The sequence below is a fragment of the Cynoglossus semilaevis genome, chromosome 1, assembly GCF_000523025.1.
Source record: "Cynoglossus semilaevis isolate Cse_v1.0 chromosome 1, Cse_v1.0, whole genome shotgun sequence".
Taxonomy (NCBI): Eukaryota; Metazoa; Chordata; class Actinopteri; order Pleuronectiformes; family Cynoglossidae; genus Cynoglossus; species Cynoglossus semilaevis.
In genome coordinates, this window is record NC_024307.1 from 34,433,018 (window position 1) to 34,448,913 (window position 15,896).

Below are 15,896 nucleotides of genomic sequence, written 5' to 3' on the forward strand. Positions count from 1 at the left end.
TTTACTCTCTTGTGTGAATGGTGTTGCTCTGCTGGATCTTTCATCATTGATGGGTGGTCAGTGGTGGTGTTGTTTTTCTGTAGCTCTTTTCTTTTAGAGTGAGTACGATAGGCAGCACCACGACGAGTTTCAGGGTAGAAAAAACAGACTTGGAGACGTATGTTGACAGTATGTTAAGCGAAGCCTGTTTGACATTTGGGTACTTTTCCAGAATTTCATAGTTCCTTTTCTCAAAGGAGGTTTCAGTTGGTCCTCTTCACAAAGATCGGTCGTCTACAACTCAGTCGCACCATCATCGGTGACCAGCGAGGTTTTCAAGTCTGTCTCCGCATTAAACAGGTTGATGAGGAACATGATCTATGGTATTTTCAGTTGGAGATCAACTGGGTCACATAGCTTCTGTGCAGGTCTTTAACCATTGTTGCATATCTGGCTGTTTCCAGCATCAGGGACTTCCTCGCTGGCATTTAGCAGAGTGGAAAAATGCGTTACGTCTCTCTTCTGAATATGCATCTTGAAGTTTTAGTTTGTTGGCAAACGCCTGTAGGGTCAGGTTCGCTCTGTACAAGTAAGACAGAATGTCTCCCAAAAAATCCAGATCCATAACTCACTTGAGTTCTGACAGCTCGGGATAGTGCTTGTCCTTCTCTTCCGAGAACGACTTCATGGCATCCAAAAGCTCAAAGAAGCGACAAACGCAGCCAATGCAGCCATCATTGTTTTTTTCACATCTAAGCCAAGGAGTTCATCTTTGATCGCACAAGTATTTAACACAGACCACACAAATATTGCCAGTTGAGGTTTATCTTGTATGCCACAGCACTCATCCAATTCAACATTAAAATATTCACGTACTTGAAGGTCTGAGTGCAACTGCGATTCAACAGCCATATTAGAGTCCGATAGTCTGTGCTGTACCGTTCATTTTGGTTCATTGTTTTCAGGAGATAAGATTACAACGTCACTGTAGCATGTTTCAATGTTCCAAGCAAGTTCATGCAATGCAAGCGTTACGGTCTCTAAGGGAAAAATGAGTGAATACGTTCAGAGTGAGTTGCGGCTGTGAAAACACCTTGGTTGAAGGTTGTTGCGAAGAATAGTTCTGAAAAAACACCTAGCAATGTCTCCATCTCCATGTCCATCCCTAAATTACCCAAGGCATTAATAATATCTATCTATCTATCTATCTATCTATCTATCTATCTATCTATCTATCTATCTATCTATCTATCTATCTATCTATCTATCTATCTATCTATCTGTCTATCTATCTATCTATCTATCCATCCATCCATCCATCCATCCATCCATCCATCTACCTATCTATCTATCTATCCACTCATCCATCCATCCATCCATCCATCCATCCATCCATCCATCCATCCATCCATCCATCCATCCATCCATCCATCCATCCATCCATCTATCTATGCATCTGCCCAAAACTATGACAAGGAGTTCCTCCTCTTCATTACCAAAATAAACTAGGTGAAATGTCAACACCATTTCTCAGATCAACTGTGTGTTTACCTCTGCCTTTTCTACCTCACAGGAAATCTACCCAATGAACGGTATCTATTAGGACAGCCTCATATAACTCAAAGGCACATGCGCATAGCATTTGACTTTATCCATTAGCATAGCTGTATTGTGCAAGGAAGCCGATTTTGATGTATCGTCCTGCTCCTCCATGTGACGCCTTGGAAGGATACAATTGGGCAGAGGACGCTTTTGCACTGCTGCAGTCTTTTTTAAAATACCTTTGTAAAAGGTTCTTCTTTCAAGCTTCCACAGTCGATATGAAATGATGTTTGTAACACACAAACCCTAGATACCACCCCCCTACAAAAAAATACCAATACCAAGGCCAAACATGGCAGACACTCACTTCTCTATGTTATTTGGAGTCTGCTGCATTGTTCCTCCATATTTCAACGAAGCACAGATACTTAAGACTATTGTCATCATAGCAGAAAGGTCTTTTGTGCAATGAAATCAGAGCTGGGCAATAAAATGAGAAAAACAACCATACCAATATTAATTTTCTTCTACTATAAAAATTGGATATTGCTTTTTAAGGACATGCAGTAGTGTATTCCCTAATGTTTTGGCCACATAATTCCAATCAAGCATTTATGGATAACATTCAAGTTCAACCAAAAATATGAAGTTTTTGAAAATCCAGCGTATCGTCCAACCATTTCTGCACCATTCCTTATTCCTTATTATCAATATTGGAGAATGATGAAAGGTGTTTCTCCCTAATTAATTCTGACAGAGTTCAAATTAGCACCACAACATACTGTTTATATTATCACATACTCAATTCAATTTGGCCAGTGTAAAAGACTGCCTGCTTAGGTTACTGACCAACCGCGTCAGGCAGCACGCAAAATGAGCTAAAACAATATATATCACCAATAAACGTGAAACAATGTGTTTTCTCCATCACCCAGCCCTAATTGGAAAATATTCAAAACACAAAGGAACACACCATCATCAGAGGACTTTCCAGCTGGTCATGCGTTGAGAACATGGTCACCAAAATGATTCATGTCTCCCGGGGCAGATCCGTGGCTCCGGTGCTTCATGCCCGCTGACTCCATGCTGATGCAAACACATAAGTATATCGCCATGTTGTGCGATAGCAGGCTCCATGTCATTTATCCAACGCAGCCTTGCCTATACATAAAACAAACCAATGACACACATGCACCAGAAAATGATTAGTGGGTGAATCTTTTAATCATCACTCTGTGCGGATTGTAGGTTTTTTTTTTTTGTGTTTGTAGTACTAATAATACGGACACTCGCTGGGTTATTTTACCCATATTTAAAACAATAATATAAAATGCTTTCTTATTAATTATTATTTTATATTATCAATACGTTTTTATCTTATTTGTTTATATCTATGTTTTTGATGTTTAGATGGGGGAGTTTTAATTTAATTCATTAATAGTATATTTCTGGGGGCGGGAACTAATTCATTGGGGTTTTTTTTTAGTTATTTTTAATGAGGAAAAATGCAATTAAGATACTTTTTAGTTATTTTTAATGGGGAAAAATGCAATTAAGATATGATAAGTGAATTGACACACAAGTGCTGTTGTGGAACGGATTAGTGTGATCCACTGTACTTCTTGGGAGACTAGTGACTCTTTAGTCTTTGATATTGACGTAAGTCAGTGGTTCTCAATTAAGGGGACAGAACATTATTGAGAACCTGATAATATGTGTTTCCCTATCTGTACAAACCAGTGTATACATTGCTGCCAGCTAGTGACTGGAGGCTTGATTATCGTTCAAGCATTACAGTAGCGGCACATTTCTTCCTTCCAGCGCACCATATTTCATTGTAAGCCTCCCCACCCCCACCCCCTCCTCAGGGGGGAACGCCCCACTATTTGTGAAGTACTGACGTGAGTGTCCTTGAGGTTCAGTGATCCTTCTAATGATACTGTATGAGGTGAGGGCACAGAGCTAGCAATCCAAAGGTGAAGGCTAACGATCTGGATTACTGCTTGGTCATGTCCAAATCTGGAACTACACATTCAACCTGTAATGCAGTTTCCTAACCCTGGGGGTCTTGGCACACGGTTGGGCCACAAGCGCCATCTAGAAACTATTATTTATGCAAAGCCCAGATAGGTAGAATACAGCATTGCATTCAATAAGTAGACAGAGACACTTTTTGAAATAAGAAGACAGAAGCGGTGGCAACCCTCCCAACTGAATACATTTTTTGCATGAGCATAATCCTACTCTCATATAGTAAGATTAGGGGTAAGAAAGGGGTATCTGGGAAAGCAAAATCCAACACACTGGAGGGAGTTTTTTCATACACAAGTACAGTGATCCCTCTCCTATTGCAGAAGCTGTGTTCCAAGACCCACCGCGAAAATGAGAAAATCACAAACTGGAGGCGAGATAGTTATTATATTATTTACGTATATATATTTACCCTTTACAAACACTGTTATCAACCGTTCCTAGAATGTATTTCCCTTCAGCACACAATTATATGCACAGTAGAGTTGTACAACGACGCAGAGCGAAGTGAACCAGAGAGTAGTGGACAGACAAGGGGAATTATATGCACAGTAGAGTTGTACAATGACGCAGAGCGAAGTGGACAGACAAGGGGAGATGCTGAGAGATGCTATAATGCATGAGCAAATCAGCGTGAGGAACAGAAGTGCCAGTAGTTAGCCAATTAACCAAAAGTACTCCACGTACGCATTGTATTAGCCAATAGTACGCTGTGTACGATTTTATCTAGGTAAACAGAGCTACCAGCGATCATTCGCAAATGCGCCTATCTCAATTTAAAAATGAGAATCCAAATTTTTAAAGCCAACACTTCCATATATATGTATATAATTATTTTATAATGTCTTTTATTTTACTTTTTTAAATATATTTTTATATTTGCGATATAGTGATAATTTCAGGAGAGCTACCAGCGATCATTCGCAAATGCGCCTATCTCAATTTAAAAATGAGAATCCAAATTTTTAAAGCCAACACTTCCATATATATGTATATAATTATTTTATAATGTCTTTTATTTTACTTTTTTAAATATATTTTTATATTTGCGATATAGTGATAATTTCAGGAGAGCTACCAGCGATCATTCGCAAATGCGCCTATCTCAATTTAAAAATGAGAATCCAAATTTTTAAAGCCAACACTTCCATATATATGTATATAATTATTTTATAATGTCTTTTATTTTACTTTTTTAAATATATTTTTATATTTGCGATATAGTGATAATTTCAGGAGATCAGATTAAAGAAAAATGTGCGATGTACTGAGAGAGAGAAAGGAGAATCACAATATAGGAAGACTGTAAATGTAAATAAATGTCTATGTGACAATCGCATTATTTAAGTTTTGAGATTTGAGACAAGTGAGATCAAAACAATACAATATTATTTTTTGACTGGACCGCGGACATCTTTTCACTGGAAAAGTTGAATTTTTTCAAAAGGAAACATTTATCCTGGGTTTACCAGAAAGGCAGACTAGAGAAGGTACGGACATCTTTTCACTGGAAAAGTTGAAGCCAGAAGGCTTTATTTTTTCAAAAGGAAACATTTATCCTGGGTTTACCAGGAAGGCAGACTAGAGAAGGTAGCATGGAGTAAGATAGTCTCTCTTTTAGTTTTTCTAAGCAGTTGTGCTACAGCTTTTTATAGGAGACCAAACTTATTTGGACATCATGATGCCCTAATTTATTTTTTAGAAATTATTTCTCTAATTTTATTTGAGGATTACTCTAATATGGGCCTTAAATGGTACAACAATTTTTTTTTGAGTTTCCTTATGGTGAACCTTGAGGCACTGAGCTCAACAACCATCAGGTCAAGGGTCAAGAAACAGACCTCCATGTTGGTCATATGAATCTGATTCTCTCCCTGCTACAGCTACCTGTTACAGCTCTCCATATCAAGATGCTCCAAGATCAGGTTGCGAGTCACGGGACTCATCATAAAAGAGAATTTTAAGAAAGAAACAAAAGTCTTGTTTGGACAGCTTCTTTAAGAAGGGTCAAATAAAAGACAACAATGACGGGTCTGTCTTCGTTGTTTTTCATTGCATTCATTATGTTGGTCAAAGTTCATACGTCGGGTTTATTCACGTTGACGGTGAATTCATCCAACTGTTGCTTAGGTACTTTACTCAGATGCTTATGGTCAGGTTTAATCACTTGAGTTCTACTGAGGTTTAGTAGTAAAAAACTCGTCCTTGAGACATTCTTGGACATTTCCAACACCATAACATAGTATTTTACTATTTTCTATTTTTGTTACTCTTGTTCTACAGGGCTTTCATGTTCATTTGTTTTCTTTTACTATGGCCTCTTCCTGGTACGTCCAATTTAGTAAAAGTATTAAAATAAACTAAGTATTTAAATTCCGGAATATGTTTCTCCACCACCGTCACTTGCTGAAAACTATGAAAGACCATTAAGCCCCCAAGAATATTTTTTTTTTACCAAACTATACTTCAAGTTCAGCTTACAGTAGTGCAATTTGAACAAGTGACCTCTGACCTGGTTTACGTTTCATCTGGGGTAGATGACTAGAATAGTAATAGCTGTTAGTTTAGGTAAAATAATGCAAACTGTATTTATAATGTATGTCTTTTTTTATTTTTAATCCTTATTTCATCATTTAAATAATAACAAACCTAGCTACAACCTACTACTATAGTTCTGGGACAAACTGACAGATACATTTAAACCTAGCTTTAAACACCCCTGGTCTATTTTAGACCACAGCACTCACTCATTGAAAAGTGATAGCTACGTTCACTACTGTAAGTGAATCCCATGACTCCATAATATTTTGTTAAGTTAAAAAAAAAATGCTTCAACACATGCAGCTCTGGACATTCTGAAAATAACCCCCTCCCCCTCCCTTTTTTTTTACCATCACTGTCACTGGCATTTCAACGTTGACCTTGGAAGACACTCAAGCTTTTGGAGCTGATAAAGTTACAGGACCTGTGAGAAGATAGGAGTTATGTTTGGCTCATCAGAGAGGATCCTGTATCCATTTGAATTATTGGCATTACTTAGGAATACACCGCCTAAGTAACTAAGCTCATTTACATATGAGGAGGCAATATTTTATTTAAGTTACTATGCAAAGTTGCTGACAAAGACAAAGACAAAAAAAAAAGGTCGACTGCTAATATTTCCTCCCCACACAGAGTTTTCCTGCATAGAGACTTTAGTGGCCTGGTGATAGAAGATAGAAAATCAGAAGTTCCTGTCTGGATCTGTCATTTGCGACTGTAGTTGCATAAAGCCACCAGTACTGATCGACACGCTGTGTCAAAATTAGCAAAAAAGAACGGCGCTTTGAACTGAGAGTCGTTCACCTATAAAAACACAATTACCTAAACGAAATTAACGCCTCGTACATTCCTGAAAGTTAACTGTTGACAGCTTTGTACCGTTACATGAACAAACAAAAAAAAACCAAAATAATAAATGTATTTAATGGCTTCATCTATTCTGTACATCATATGATTAGAGTTAAAGTGTCATACTGAACACTGGATAAAATTGTGTTTGAATAGATTGTTGTCTGCATGTCAAAATCAGCATTTTACACTAGCATTTTTTTTTTAAAAAAAAAGCAAATGTCTGACAACTTTCGTGTTATTATATAAATCGCTCTTTATGTACTCATACATCCATTCACTGCAATGTTGCCATTGTATATCAGAAACCTTTTGCGCTTGTTGGGGGAACTTTGTTTGGTGATCAATCAATAAAACTTTTGAAAGTGCAAACACACGTAGCTTAGCCTAGCTTAGCTTAGCAAGTGTATTCCCAAGCTTACAACATTAGTAATTTGTTTCATAGGAGGAGAAGACGGGTGTTCATTTTATTCCTCGCATTCTACTCTACGTTCTTATCGTGGGATGCGTGAGTAGGCCTTTTTGTTCTTTTGTCTAAGGGTTTCTTTTGCAAAAAACAGGAAGCCTCTATCCTGTGTGCGTATGTGGGGGCAGCGGGGAGGCAGAAGCCGATAGATGGAGTGTTGGGGTGAACTAAGATAAATGACATATAAAAGCTGTATATTAATGCTTTTAGCCTTTACTACTCCTCGTGGCTAAGTGACGACTGATATTTTATCCTTTGAAAACCGCAACCTTACTAAACACTCGGCACTTACTTTCAGCTTTTCTTTTCCTTGACCTGCTCATTTTTACCGAAGGGTTGGTAGTTAAATCAAAGGGAAACATCTATTAGGGAAACATGGGTTGGTAGTTAAATCAAAGGGAAACAGTGGAAGGAGCGCGTATTACACCTCACCGGTGGAGTGCACCATCTATTAGGGAAACAGGAGCATGCAGGGAAATGGCAAAATGACATGGACCTAATGATAATATAATATAATAATATCATTTGGGCATGTTTGGTTGGCCTGATTAAAAAGTCTAACAGGCCCATCCCCTCTCTCCGACCCACACCCCAGCAAATTGAAATACTATTGAGAACCTGATAACATGTATATTTTTATCTGTACAAACCACTGTATGAGTTGCTGCCACCTAGTGACTGGAGGATTGTAATGCGTGCCCTATTCCATTGGAAGCCACTCACGGCCCCGTGCCATCTCACCCGGCCCTCCCGGGGGCCCGCCCCACTATTTGAGAAGCACTGACTTAATGAGAGAAATAGGCATGTGACTACCAGTAATCATTTTCGTTTCTTTTTTTTTTTCACACATCTTATAGTTTTCCCCCCCTTCAAATCATGTCTCAGCAAGCAGTGTTTTAGTACTTCTACACAACTGTCCTATCAAAAAAAATTTTTTAAGGGTAGCCCAAAAATTCACAGCACCTTTAGCGAACTTTTTTTTTTAGACGTTGCTATGCTGTAAATATAGTCAGGATAAGTCGGTTAAAATGCTCAATGAAAATCATTTAATCTCGTGAATTTATCAGAGATTGGTCATAGGTCTGGACGGAACCATCACATGGTCAGGATACTGAGGTTCGCAATTTGATCATGCCTGTTTTATACGTGTTTGAATGCTAAGCGAAAATATGAAAATGAAAATGCAACCCTTTGGGTTTGGTTTTTTTCTTATTGTGTAAATGAAATAACGTAGCCCTATACATACTGTATGTCTGTGTAAGTTGAGGATCAATGAAAAGTGACAACCAGATGGTAACAGAACCGTGATGTAGAACCTGATGTAAAACATATACTACACCTACATGTGACCGACACAGACAGAGTCACAGGAAACCAGAAGAAGTCTCTTCTAGTTCCAGATGGTGGCAGGGTTTAAAAAGACTAAAACGCCTATAATTTCATATGCCTCTCTGATGCTCTTAAAGGTGACAGAGAGCAATGCAATGACGCTTTTGTTAACTTAGCAATGTCTGCAGCATAAACCCAATTCTGCTACCATCCATTCACTGTTGTTGTAGGCTCTACATAGACAAAATAGGAAAAGCTCGACATGGACTTCAGAAGAAAACCCTTTCCACGTAGGCTGTTAGTGTGTGCTCTTAGACAGAGCACACTCTAACAGCCATTCCTACAACATTATGGAGAGCTTCAGCTGGGCAAAGAACACTGCAACAATAGTGAATGGAGCCCCAACGAGGCTCTTCTTCATCAGTATGCCAAAGGACGCAAGACAAGAACACAAGACCCTAACTGATGTTTTCAGAATGAAACAGAATTTTTACTCAATAGAGCTATTCTCACGAGCAGTGGTACGGCAACACCACCTTGGATGTGGAGAAATTGCTCCGAAAACTAAAGAGAGGGTCATCGGCTTTGACCTCCCCTCCCTGCATGCCCGGTTTGCATAACTGCAGCAGATGGTCACAAGGAATCCCAGCTCACACCCCGCTCCAGTGAATGGAGGCCAACCTCAGAAGCCGCAGGCCTGAGAGCATCAGTACTCGCAAGGCCCGCTTTTTTTCCCCCTGCCACCTTGAGACTTGTAGGGGAAGGACATCAAGGATACTCAAGATCCTCAAGATCGCAGTAACGTGCATTACTACAGCAATTCAAGTCTCTGAAGTGTTAAAAAAAAAAAAAAAAGCTGTTAAAGATATTTTACAAATGTATAGCGTTTTATACTATCACTATACACTATACACTATCCAATGCATAAAAACGTCTGACCATTAATGCGACTACTGGTGCTGCATGGTTTTGATATGATTGGCTCCAGCGCAAAAAAAAAAAAAATGTATGGATTAAAACGTGAAATTTTATCATTAACTTGATGTTTTTTTTTATATCTTCAGCGTTTCAATGTTTTCAATTTTTTATGCCAGTAAAAATGATTAATGATGTACCAAGCTGATGATTTCACTGCAATTATTTAACACAATGCAGAGATGTACGCTGCCACCGCAAATACACGGAAATGTTTTTTTTTTTTTAAAAGATTCATTCAACACTGTTATTACTGTAATGTTTTACTTATTTATTTATTTATTTATTATGTATTACTTGTGTTAAGAAATGCCAGCTAAGATTCTTCTGCGAGACAGATGCAGTCATCCAAAGAACCACGTCTGGGACCGTGAGCAATTGGGTCCCCGACCTGCACTATACTGTCTAATGCTGGGGTGTTCACACTATTTTTGGCATGGGAGGTGTTATTAAATATATATATATATATATATAAACTCATATGAACTGAGTATACTTTGTATATACACGATATTTTAAGGTGCTATGATTACATGCATGTAGCTGTATATGACTCAGTGTTTATATGGTTAATAATAGTAAGACCCACCGCGAAAAGTGGAGGCGAGATAGTTATCATCCATCCATCCATCCATCCATCCATCCATTTTCATCCGCTTATCCGTTACCAGGTTGCGGGGGCAGCAGTCCCCATGACCACCACCCAAATCACACTGCACCGTACCAACCCCCCTAAACCTTCCTGCAGGTGGTGAGTCCACTGGAAGGTACCAACCGTCCTAACTGGGATTCGAACTTGCCCAGGAGGTGAACCCTGGGGTTCCACACCAATGACAGAGGACATTGCCTCTGGGCCAAAGCGCCACTAGTTATCATATAACTTACATATATATTTACCCTTTACGAACCTCCCCCACACTGTTATCAACCCTCTCTAGGTGACGCAGGTGCAGCCCCGGATGCAGGTGAGCGCAGTTGGAGTAATCCAGCTCCTCTCCTTATATTAGTAGGAGCCGGGACCAAGGAGAGAGGAGAGTGAACAGAGGAGTGAATACTGGACGGACAAGACGGACAGACCGTATATGGAAGCCGGGCACAGCGCAGGAGAGCGCACATTATTGTGAAGAAAAATAAAGACTGTTAACCAGTCATCTGTGTCAGCGTCTTCGTTTGGGCTTAGTAACAGACGTTAAATCGTAGGACGTTAAATTAGGGTCAACTTTCACCAATTTGATCACATTCATTTATCAAGTCTTGATATACCAGAAATATTTAACTGCTACTGCGTGAAAGGAAAAAAAAAAATATTTACAAGAAACCACAGCTTGTCTAAAAAACCAAATACAGTGGAACCCGCGCTCGTGATTTACACACTAAGAACTTATTATATTGCGTTGTGTTATTTATTCTATTTTTTTAATTTCATAAATTGAAGTGAAAAAAGTGTATTATTACTATGTCTTGGTATTGGCTCCAGGCATTATGTTTTATACAGTATCTATTTCCCTGCTTCAGCTTTTCATTAGTTTGGGTTTAATTCCCTGTTATAGATTGTTTCAAACTAAAATGAGCATCTCCAATATCACATACTTTAAGGCTGTTGCTAAATGCCCTATAAAGATTTAGTTGTAGTATAATATTTGCTGATATCAGATTTACTCAATTAGATTTGTTATTAAAGAAAAAAGGAAAGATTAAAGTGGGGCTATACGCTCTACCACCCCCCCACCCTCCGAAAATACTATTGATCACCTGGTAATATTTATTTATTTATCTGTATAAACCACTGTATAAGTTGCTGGCACCAGCATTCTGCATGCAATCCCGTGATTATCGTCTTCTTTTTCTTTCGGCTTTGTCCCTTTTTCAGGGGTTGCCACAGCAAATCATTGATTTCCATCTCTCCCTGTTCTCTGCATCTTCTACTCTGACTCCAACTATCTGCATGTCCTCCCTCACTGCATCCATATATCTCCTCTTTGTCTCCTACCTGGTAGCTCCATCTCTAACATTCGTCTACCAATGCATCCACTGTCCCTCCTCTGCACATGTCCAAACCATCTCAATCTGGCTTCTCTAGTTTTTTCTCCTAACCTTCCTGTCTGTGTTGTCCCTCTAATGACCATTCCTGATCCAGCTCCGCCTCCTGTCTTCTGTCTATTGCTAGTGTCTCTAAACCATAAATCATGGCTGGTCTCACCACCGTCCTGTAAACCTTTCCCTTCACCTCAGCTGACACTCTTCTGTCACAGATCACTCTCAGACACTTTTCTCCAGCTGCCTGTACTCTATTCTTCACCTCTCTTCCACAGTCTCCTCTGCTCTGAACAGTTGATCCTAAGTAACTAAACTCCTGCACCTTCACCACCTCTGCTCCTTGTAACCTCACCATTTCACTGTTCTCCCCTTCATTTACACATGTGTACTCTATTTGAGAAGCACTTCCCCCAGAAACTACTGTAATAGTCACTCAATGTAGGGTTCATGCGTTATGTAGGAATTAACAGTTATGGAAGGAGGTGTGGTGAGAGCACTAGTGTGTGTATATGAGGAAGAGAGAGTGAGGAGAGTGTGAGAGGAGGGAAAAGGGAAAAAGGGAGAAGCTGGGTTGAGAGCAATGAAGGAGTTTAGAATAAGTTACTGCTATTGTGTTTCATCATTGGAGGGAAAACCGATAACAATTATTATTAATATATTATAATATATTAATTATTTAATTATCAATAATATCAACTGATATTATCGGACATCCCTAATTTTGGGAATTTGATCATTAGGGCAATCGCCTCCCTTTACCTGATGATTGACGGAACTGGCACCATTTTGTCCCATGAACCTGCTCAGGATTAAGCCATAGATCGTTAACTGGATCTATGGCCACCAATCAATCCAGTCCAATAACGTTAGACAAAAATTATATTTTTATTTAATTATATACGAGCATCCAGCCCTCGAGTTGATATAGTCTGTGATGACATACGTAGACAATAGATCAGGCAAGGCCAACCCACGGCTCTGGAGCAGCAAGTGGCAAGTACTTTCATGTCAAAGTTTGTGTTTGTGTTTTTTTAATTTTTTTATAGTATAATCTCACATTTTTTTTTTTTTTTTATAGTATAATCTCACTAGCGCAAAATTGTGGCTCTTAGCCTCAGACTAGTGGGATGGATGGTTGGATGGATTGATGCGAAAATGTAGATTTAATCGAACACACTGTGTTCTTTAAAAAACTCACTCATGGCAGTCTTTGATACGTTAGGACTGGAATGTGAAGCTGTTCAGTGTTTGAAATAACAACATTTACATCAGGACCAAAATATTATGCACAGAGCGAATGGTTTCAATATCATTAAGGCCAAATAACTGATAACTTCTTATGGCTTACGTGTTGATCTCTGTTTTTGTGGTATAAAGCACATAGTGTTCCAAAGTCTTGTTTTAAGCAGGCGGCAAATATGAGATAAGATATGTTTTGCCGCTAACAGAAGGGAGATTGGTATATTCAGCAGAAGTGCTAACAACACTAGTCAGACTAATTTAATAATCTGCAACAGATAGGTAGTTTTCAGGGTTGTGGGGGAGTTGGAGCTCATCCCCAGCAGGGAGGGGTCCTCGTTGGAGTTGGATCTTCTACGTTCTACTGTTAGTCCCACAACCGCATGAGCTGTACCATATAGTTCATTATGGTCAGTGGTGATTCTTGATTCTTCACATTGCTGTAAAGTTTTTTTTTTCCAGACAGCAGTGTCTTATAAGAATACTTTGATCAAAACTAGTTGTTGGTTCACCGATAACATTAAGCACTTAAAAGCATTTAAAAAAAATGTAAAAATAAATAAAAAAATAAGTTATCAGTAATTTTTTTTAATCAAATACTAGACATTTTACGCAACCCCATTTGGGGGTTGACCCAGGGGGGGCTTACTAGACATTTTACGCAACCCCATTTGAACACCAGAAGACATGATTGGTTTACTTTTCTCGCGGGCCACAATTGTCCTAAAATTGAACAGGGGGGGCCGGGTCAGGAGCAGAAAGAAAGAGCGTTCGTGTGAACTAATATAAATTACATGTAAAAGTCATGCATAAAGGCTAAAATGCTAAAATGCTTTTAAAGTTTGGCAAGCCCTATTTTAAAAGCTGAATGGGCCACATCTGGTCCCTGGGCCTTAGTTTGCCCATGCCTGCTTTAAGGTCTCACTTAGGGGTCGACATTATGGCCAGTGGTGCATTTTAACTTTAATTTTATGTCAATATAAACGTAAGAGAACAACAACGGAGGGCAACAGTGCCTACTATTGCTGTGTTAGTAATGTAAGCCACAGAAAATCAACTGTGTCCCAGATACAAGTCGCCATTAGCTGCATTGGCCTTTTTATAGAAACTTAAAAAAAAAAAAAGAAGATAGAAATCACATTTTAGAATAAACATTTCAGACTTATTTGACATGGGGGGGGGGAGTCAGACTGTCAAATATAAATACACTTTTCATGATTTTACCATAAATAGTGACAGACACCTGCTCTCTTTCTCTCTCTCTCTCTCTCTCTTGCGCACCCCCTCTCTCTTTTAAACACACATACACACACATACACACAGTTGCTGGCGTAAGGAATGCACAGGCAGCAGGTTCACTTGAGGTCCAATGACAAATGATGAGAGTTCAAGACACAATTTCAGAACTAAATATATATGAATATATATATAAATATATATATATATATAACTTTACTTTAAAAAAAAAAAAAAAATTCTCGCCCCGACCCCAGGTTATGGTATAGATAAAGCGGTTAGGTTCTGCTGCCCTGTCTTGTTAATGTGCGCGCTTCGTGTCGCAGAAATCCGCTGGGCTCTTTCCTCTGTACAGGCCTGAAGATGATGATGGTGATGAGGATGATGATGCGACTGTGACGTCATCGACGTGATAACCGAGCACAGACCGGGTGAAAAAAAAAAAAACCGGAGCTAAAACACACATCACCGCGGTCAGCATCACGTCACTGCTGGATTTTCCTATTAATATTTGATATCAATATCGAGTTTTACTCCCATTCTCTCTCTCTCTCTCTCTCTCACACACACACACACACACACGCACACGTATCGACATGCACGCACACTATATTCACAATGAAAAGAGGAGCGGGCCCTTACTGCGCTTCTCTGGGGCCCTGCATTTTCTGTCATTTTTAATACAATTTTCTAGCTACTGACCGCGGCTCTTACCGTGCTGATGGCCGGTTTATGGACGAAAAAGGGTGCCTGTTCAGCTGCTCTGTTCTAGTGGTCTGTGCTCACGGAGTGATGAGTCGCCGCTGCTGCTTCACCGACCGGGTTATGTCGCTAATAGAGCACCAGCAGGACCCTATGCCAGGCACAAGCTCCGCCCCTTTAATTCAACGTCATCCCAGCGTGCTCATGCCCCCATCCATCCATCCATCTATCTATCTGTCTCTCTCTCTCTCTATCTACAGTATCTATTATTCGCAGCACACACAACCCCAAACGTTAATGTACATTATAAATGTGTGATATTATATAAATGTTATATATAATATATATGTTTTTTATCAAACACAAATACTTACTCTACATTAAGATTTAATTACATGAATAACAAAACACAACTATAAATAAGAAAAAAAATAAAATAAAAGATTATTCAAGTATCCATTTTATATAATGACATTTGTCAGTACTAACATTCTTTAAGAAAAAAAAAACATGTGTTTCCTAGTCTGTCTCACTACAAGGTCAAAGATACTGTGTTGCCTTGATTTAGTGTTATCGCGAACGTGCATTTAGACCTTCAGTCATCATTAAAAGAACATTTTCTCCATTCAAATCCTGGCTGCTACAAAAATATTAATTAAAAAAGGGTGGTATGTTAAACAATACAAAAATATATATGTGGTAACATTAAAAAAAATATAAAAATATATAAAAATATATATAAAATATATAAATATATATATGTCTTTTTAATATATATGATTTGCTGATTTGGAAAAGCTACTTCTGTATTCTGTTTAAACTGTTGAAATATTGAATAAATAAAATGTATTTCATTCCATTATTTGTCATTGGAAATTCCTATATATATATATATATGTGATATATATATAAATGTATAAATGTATGTATATATGTAGATATATACTGTATGTATATGTGTGTATATACA

At 38.6% G+C, this 15,896-nt stretch overlaps 1 protein-coding gene across 1 annotated transcript in view; it reads right to left on the reverse strand.

Moving 5' to 3' along the window:
* nat16 (N-acetyltransferase 16) overlaps nt 1-15,136 on the reverse strand; it is a 27,201-nt gene extending 12,065 nt beyond the window's left edge. The window contains exon 1 of the mRNA XM_008328604.3: nt 14,939-15,136. The gene's annotated coding sequence lies outside the window, so the exon portion shown is untranslated. The remainder of the gene's footprint in view (nt 1-14,938) is intronic.
* Between the last annotated feature and the right edge of the window lie 760 nt (nt 15,137-15,896).